Here is a 7,061-nt window from a genome sequence, read left to right as displayed (position 1 = left end):
AGCTTGGCTCACACTGCGGGGACCCCAAGGCAAGCACTACTTTGTAGTACAGAACAACCCAATACTTGATGTTCATGATGATGACCCCGAGTCAGGAAGCAGAGATTAAATAATGTTTCTCAACCTCTATTTTAAAAGGCATGGACGTGTGCAAGGAACACCCAGAAATATTGCCATGCCAAATGGCTAAAATAAATACATGTGATGTGCGAGGCCTCAGCTTCAGTGACGTGGAGAGGCGCTGGCATGGAACAGTCGGCGTCAGATAAATGAGCCATTGCTCTCTCCACAGAGTGACCTGCATGTGTTCCAAGCCTTGGCTAGCACAAAGCCTTCTACTAGATGAAAAACGAGCTTTACTTGTGTCTACATCTGAGCTTAAGTGCACTCTCTAAAACCTTGGGAATTTTTTGGACAGGTGTCTCCTTTCCAACAGCATAATATTTGGACATTGCATTTTAAATACGTGCAGATAAAATGATATTCCACGTTTGTATTTCACGTCTAACCAGATGGGATAACAGTAGTGTGGGCTGCAGAGAAACAATCCTTCATGGGTAGTGAACGGAGATAAAACCTCACCTCCTGGTAACCCTGAACAGAACTTGGTGGCTATAAGCTCTAGAATGAGTGCTTTATTACCTCGAATCTTTAGTGATTAGATATGCACGGGCCAACATCTGCTGTCTTGTTTCCATACAAGCTAGCAGTATTTTCCTGTTTCAAAAGCTAGGATTTGGGAGACAATAGAAACCGACTTTGCTACCTGCAGGCCCTTAAGAGCTTGGAAAGATGGGCTCGTTGGCAGAATCCAGCTGCCCAGCTGTTACATTTCATCTACACGGTGTTTGAGAAGCATCCAGATTTGACTTCTTCTAGAGGGAGGGAATGACTGTTCACCATGTCTCCCTCTTCCAGAACATTCTCTGTTGCCTTCTCTCATTGTTACATCCTGCTTTGCTCCTCCAGTTCCTGAAAATTTGATACTAGACTTAGAGTCTTAATTCTTTCATGTGTGTCTGTGCATGCCCTTCTGTGCTGGTATGCACAAATGGTGTGTGTGTGTGTGTGTGTGTGTGTGTGTGTGTGTGTGTGTGTGTGTCTGTCTGTCTGTCTGTCTGTCTGTGTGCATGCAGAGTCCAAAGGACAACCTTAGGGGTCATTCTTTAGGTGCTGGCCACCTTGTTTCTTGCGACAGATCTCTCGTCTATCCTGGGCCTCACAGATTTGACTGGACGGTTGGCTTTGCCTCCCCATTGCTGCACCCCCACACCTGGCTTTTACAACTTGGGTTCTGGAGATTGAACTTGGGCCCCTGTGCTGGCAAGACAAGCACTTTGTCACCTTAGCCTCCCTCATCCCGGATTTCTAACCGCTTTAGGACATGAAGGGCAAGAGGGTAGACACTGGCATGGCGTATTTTGCATCATTTGGTGTAAGTGCTTATTTTCAAAGGGTGGAGGTCCTGGTGGCCAATGTGCCCTAAACAGAGCAAGTCAGCAACGCAAGTGAGACCGTCTCTGCAAGTGTCCATGATTCCCAGAATCTGAGTGTGTGGTGTGTTTGAGCCTCTGCAAGTGTCCATGATTCCCAGAATCTGAGTGTGTGGTGTGTTTGAGCCTCTGCAAGTGTCCATGATTCCCAGAATCTGAGTGTGTGGTGTGTTTGAGCCTCTGCAAGTGTCCATGATTCCCAGAATCTGAGTGTGTGGTGTGTTTGAGCCTCTGCAAGTGTCCATGATTCCCAGAATCTGAGTGTGTGGTGTGTTTGAGCCGTACCACAAGCTCTCTTCCTATAGGCGGGAGGCACCCTACTGCCGTCTCCACAGCTTACGCCCAGGCCTGGCTCTGGGCTTGCCATTCCAGGGGAGTTGCATTTACTGTGTGGAGATGTTCAGTGCTCATGAAGATGGGAGTCACCTGCTAGAGGCAATGCCAACACAGACATGTGGCCAAACTCTGTGAAAGACACTGGACATGTGTCTGGGGGTCTCATCAAGGAGTATATTCAAAATCTGCAAAACAGCAGTCAGCGACATACGCAGCTCATTTGGTGCAGGGCTTGCCTAGCCTGCAAGGAGTCCTGAGTTCAAGCTGTTCATTTCATAGAACAGGCCTGGAGTGCATGCCCATAATCACAGCGCTTGGAGGTAGAGGCAGGAGAATCAGTGTTCAAGGTCATCATCTTCCACAGAGTGAGTTCAAGGCCAGCCTGGGTCACACAAGACCTTGTATCAACAACAACATATGCCAAGTTTATTGCGCACCTTACTCTGTCCCGGGCTGAAGGCTGATGTGTCCCCCCCGTGTATTGTCCCACTCAGCACTCACCAGCTGTATTAGCACATTAACACCGTAGGCGGCTTTTTGATGCCCACTCTTCCTTTATTTTTATCCATCTGTATGCACTTCTGTCTGTCTGTGTGTCATGGACGTGCAGGATCCCCAGAGGCCAGAAGAAGGCATTGCCCCCCCCAACTGGCATTCCAGATGGTTGTGAGACACCTGATATGGGGCTGGGAACGGAACTCTGGTCCTCTGCAAGAGCAGCAAGTCCTCTTAACTGCTCAACTACCGATCCATCCCTGGATGCATACTTTTCAAAAACAGAAAGGAACTTGTCTACAGGCCTGAAGGATGCTTTAACATTTTCCAATTATATTTGTTTATCATACAAATTATATTAAGAAGGAATGGTTAAAATACTCAAATTCTGAATGTAGCTGTTCCCCAAGTCTGGCTGAATGATTTTTGAACTTCAGTGTTTGTAAGAATTACAGTGCAAGGTGGTACGCAATACAATAACACGCACACACTGCATTTTACACATGGTTTAAAGCAGCACTTCTCAACCCGTGGGTTGCAATTCCTTGCGGGGGTTCGAACGACCCTCTCACAAGAGTCATCTAAGACCATCCTACATATCAGATTTTTATATAATGATTCATATCAGTAGCAAAATCACAGTTATGAAGTAGCTATAAAAATAATTTTATGTTTGGGGTCAGCACAACATGAGGAACTGTATTAAAGGGTCCCAGCCAGCATGAGGCAGGTTGAGAACCACTGGCTCAGAGGATTTTTAATGGTGGCTCTGGCTTTGGGCAACTCTTCTGCTCAGAAGCCTGTATTTATGACATGCAGTTCTGCTCTGTGGTGTAATTCTCAATTCTAGCTTATCACAACATGAATGTTGCTTCAAAATGTGTCATCCCAGCGAAATTACACACGCATATTTTAGCATACAGACTCTCATATCCTTCCCCCAGACTTCGTGTTCTTGGACAGTCGTAGATGAGATGTGCAACTTGATTTTATTTATTTAGGCAGAATTGGAAGCCAATGACCCAGGACAAGTACTTTCACTGATTAGGACTCAGTTTCCCTGTGGGAAACTTGCCTGGATGAGAGAGTCTTGGCTAATGTCCAACCTTGAAGTAAGCTTAGATATGTCACTATTCTGATTATGGTTTATCTGTTACAGGGCAGTGAATTTCCCTATACATAGGGTCTGCTTTGAACACCATATTTAGCATTTCAGGGTTGTGATGCACCACATTCTAGCATTCTAGACAGGCCTTCCAGCTCAGGGATTCCCAATGCTGCAGTCCAGGTCGGTCTATGGCCAGCACAGAGCTGCAGGTTTACCGGAAGCTTCAGCTGACTCCTTGCTGCTCTGGGACTCAGGCTCTGACTTCTTACTGGTTTTTGGCGGGTGGCTGCCCTCAGCTCCCAGAGACCACCTAGGACCACACCACCACCACCATGTGGGTATCCTGAATCCCATCATTCACTTCCAAAGCCAGCAAGAGAAAGTCTCCCAAAAGATGGAGATGGCAGCCCTGTATATCGTGGTCACTGAAGGAACTCCCTTCACCTCTGGCACAGTCTTTTGATTAAGCAAGTTATAAGCCAGGCATGATGGTGCACACCTGTAACACCAGCACTCTGGAGGCTGAGGCAGGGGAAATCACCTGGTTGTGGCCAGTCTAAGCTACATGAGCCCACCCTGTGTCTCAGTGTCCTTTAGTTACTTGTTTTTAAAACATTCTGGGTAGAGAAAAAAAAATCCCGAGACGTGTAAATTCTCTTCTGTTATTGCTGTGACCAAATACCTCACAAGAAGCGATTTAGGGAGGAAGGATTAATTTTGGCTTGTGGTCTCAGGGGATCCAGTCCATCTTGGTGAGGAGGGCCTTGCAGAGTTCACAGACAAGGAAGAGGACTGGAAACAGGGTTGGCTGGAAACCCTCAAATCCCGCCCTCAGTACAGACTTCCTCCAACAAGGTTTCACCTCCTAAAAGTTGCACAGCTTCCCCAAACAGCCCCAGCAGATGGGACTGAGATTTGAAACACATGGGGCATTTTACATCTAGTCACAGCTGGGAGGTGTTGAGGCAGATGAAGGGCGGTAGTTTCACCTCAGGGTCTCCTGGTGTCCGTCATTTGCTAACACCCATGGGAAATGGCCAATAGTGAGAAGGCGCTGCCAGCATTTTCCATGTCCCCATGAGCCATCCCCACGTTTGTCCCCCGAGTTTAAGGATTAATGTCTCACAGAGGATAATTGGTGGGTCTACAAACTCCAAATAATGACAAAACTGTCGTCTGGATGAGAAGAATCCGGGTCAGGAGGGCCCACAGTCTGTCAGTCCTCAAATGGCTTTGAGTAACGGGAATGGCAGAGCAGCTGAGATCTCACAGGAGGAGACAGGACTGACCCAGGCAGAGACACCAGCTCACAGCGCTGCTCTACCTGCTGGTGAACAACCATGGCTCTTTCCTCCTCAGAGCCTGAATGGTGTCAGCCTTTTGCCCCTGAGTTCTCTGCCACTGTTCAAACCACGCTCCCTTCCCACCTCCCACTCAATGTGAGATACTTGGAAAAATACAGTAATAAACATTAACCCCCAACCCCAAAGCCTTCCCAGCAGCTCAGAGGGGAGACTCAGTTTTAACCTTGCCCCACAATGTGCTAGAGTTTAACTGGAGTCACGTGACTCATTCAGATAATGGGTTGTTTTCTAAGAAAAACACAGAAATGTCCAACACCAACTTGACATAATAAAGGAGAATAAAATAGTCATTATGAATAAAATATGTGGGCAGAAAAAAATGTATCAATGATCGGAGCCTGCTGACACAGTAAAGCCTTTTTAACTGCCTTCCAGGCAAAACACATATTTTTCAAACCCCTAAGTTCTATATATATTTTTTAAAAAGCCTCCCCTGGTGACCCAGGGCAGTTCAGCATGCCTGTGACATGGATCATTCTGAAAAGTCGCTGGCCTTTTGCTGGTTACAACATCAATTTCCCCAAGTCCTCAGCTGGTTTTTTGCCTTCATATGCACGCACGCGCACACTCACTCACACACACACACACACACACACACACACACACACACACACACACACACACGCTGGCACATCACTGTTGAGACTCCCCGCTCTCCCCCATTCCATCTAGCAGTTGACATCCGCTTTCAACGAACCGGATTATGCCACCAGTCATGGGAGACACTTCCGCACAGACCAGGTTTGATCTCTGCTGGTGAACAAGACTCAAAATCCGCATTTTCCTGAATTTATCCTTTATAGGTCAAAGAAAAAAGACAGAAGTACAAAAAGAGCGGAAAGCTGCCTATGGCCTATCTTCCCAGAGAACCTGTGTAACCTTCTAAAGGGGACATGGCACTCACGCTCGGCTCACAAGCCCCTTTATTCTCCTTTCCCACTTGCTAAGTATTTTCTGTGGACCAGACACTTCCTTTGGCTCTTGGAAATATGCTGCTTCTGCCTTCAAGACCCCAACTTGGTTTGCGTGTGGACTGTGTTAGAAATGAACATTGTAGGCTCCACTCTTGAGCCCATCTCCACCTCTCTCCTCATGCCTGTGGTCCAGCCTCAGCCTCTCCGATGCTGGGAAGATAAGTAGTTGCTGTGCTGGCTTTATTCCCCTCTTCATCCAGTGGCCCCTTCAGCCACTTCCAGAAAGACTTGTCAGACCCTTTTGAGGGCCACGTGTGGTATGACCCCAAGGCAGTACAGTTCAAACGTGTTTGTACTTTGGACTTATGGGCCTTTAACACTCTCCCAGGCTCAGAAATTGAATATCCTGAGGAACTCTACAGGTTTCTAGTTTGATCTTGGCTAGGGGTGGGTGGGAACATATGTAAAACCATTGGCCTTCATACACACCGTTTAGGTTATCTTTTGCAGATAAGAAAAGCTAAAAGAACTCAACAAATGAATGGAAACAACCTCCCAAACTCTCCCACAATCAGGGCCACTCTTAGAAATTCTACCTTAATTGGGCACAACTTTCCAGCATTTAAAGTGCTTCCTGGGAAATACACAGTCAAGGCTGAGAAACCTCCTGCAGGCAATTGACCATCAGTGGTCTGGAGACGGGGACCGGGGGACATGGAACCTTTTGTGAAGGGTCAGAACAGCTGCTGCTACTTTGATGCACGAGCCCCTTAAACCTACCCAAGTCAGCTGCTGGGAGATGGCCTTGCTTAATTGCCTGCTGCTCTACAGTGGGACTGCTCAGCCCTTTGTGTGTGGATACAGGAGAGCTAGGAAGGACAGAAGAGAAGGGAAGGGAAGCAGTGAGAGTTCTCCTACCCAGGGGCAGTTGAGGAGTCAGGACACAGCCAGCGTGGGACATGAGCCATCAGCTGGCAGTCCCACATTGCTTTTGCCTGGGATATCTTGGGTAAGTCGTTGGACAGCATGCAGTCTCACTTTGCTTATTTCGAGTTAGTTTGTTTCTGGAACTTCTCTGCTTTTCTTCTTAGCCTTCTTAGTCCCGAGTCTTAAGAAACACCTTGGGTGGGGTAACCCAAGATGGTTGTTCGCACTACACCTTGGCTGTAGGCGATCACACCTGCTTCTCAGATGTGGTAGTGAGGGGAACTGTCTTTACGTACAATGCTCACTGCTTGGGAGTGGGCAAGTGTTCACTGAATGACAGCTATTATGACCCATTTTTTTCTTGTTGTTTCACAGGGTTAGGCACCCAATAAATATGAATAAGACCAGTGCTCATTTGAGCTTT

The sequence above is a fragment of the Peromyscus californicus genome, unplaced genomic scaffold (assembly GCF_007827085.1).
Source record: "Peromyscus californicus insignis strain IS unplaced genomic scaffold, ASM782708v3 Scaffold_7__1_contigs__length_154581171, whole genome shotgun sequence".
NCBI classification, from domain to species: domain Eukaryota; kingdom Metazoa; phylum Chordata; class Mammalia; order Rodentia; family Cricetidae; genus Peromyscus; species Peromyscus californicus.
This window is presented reverse-complemented; position numbering follows the sequence as displayed.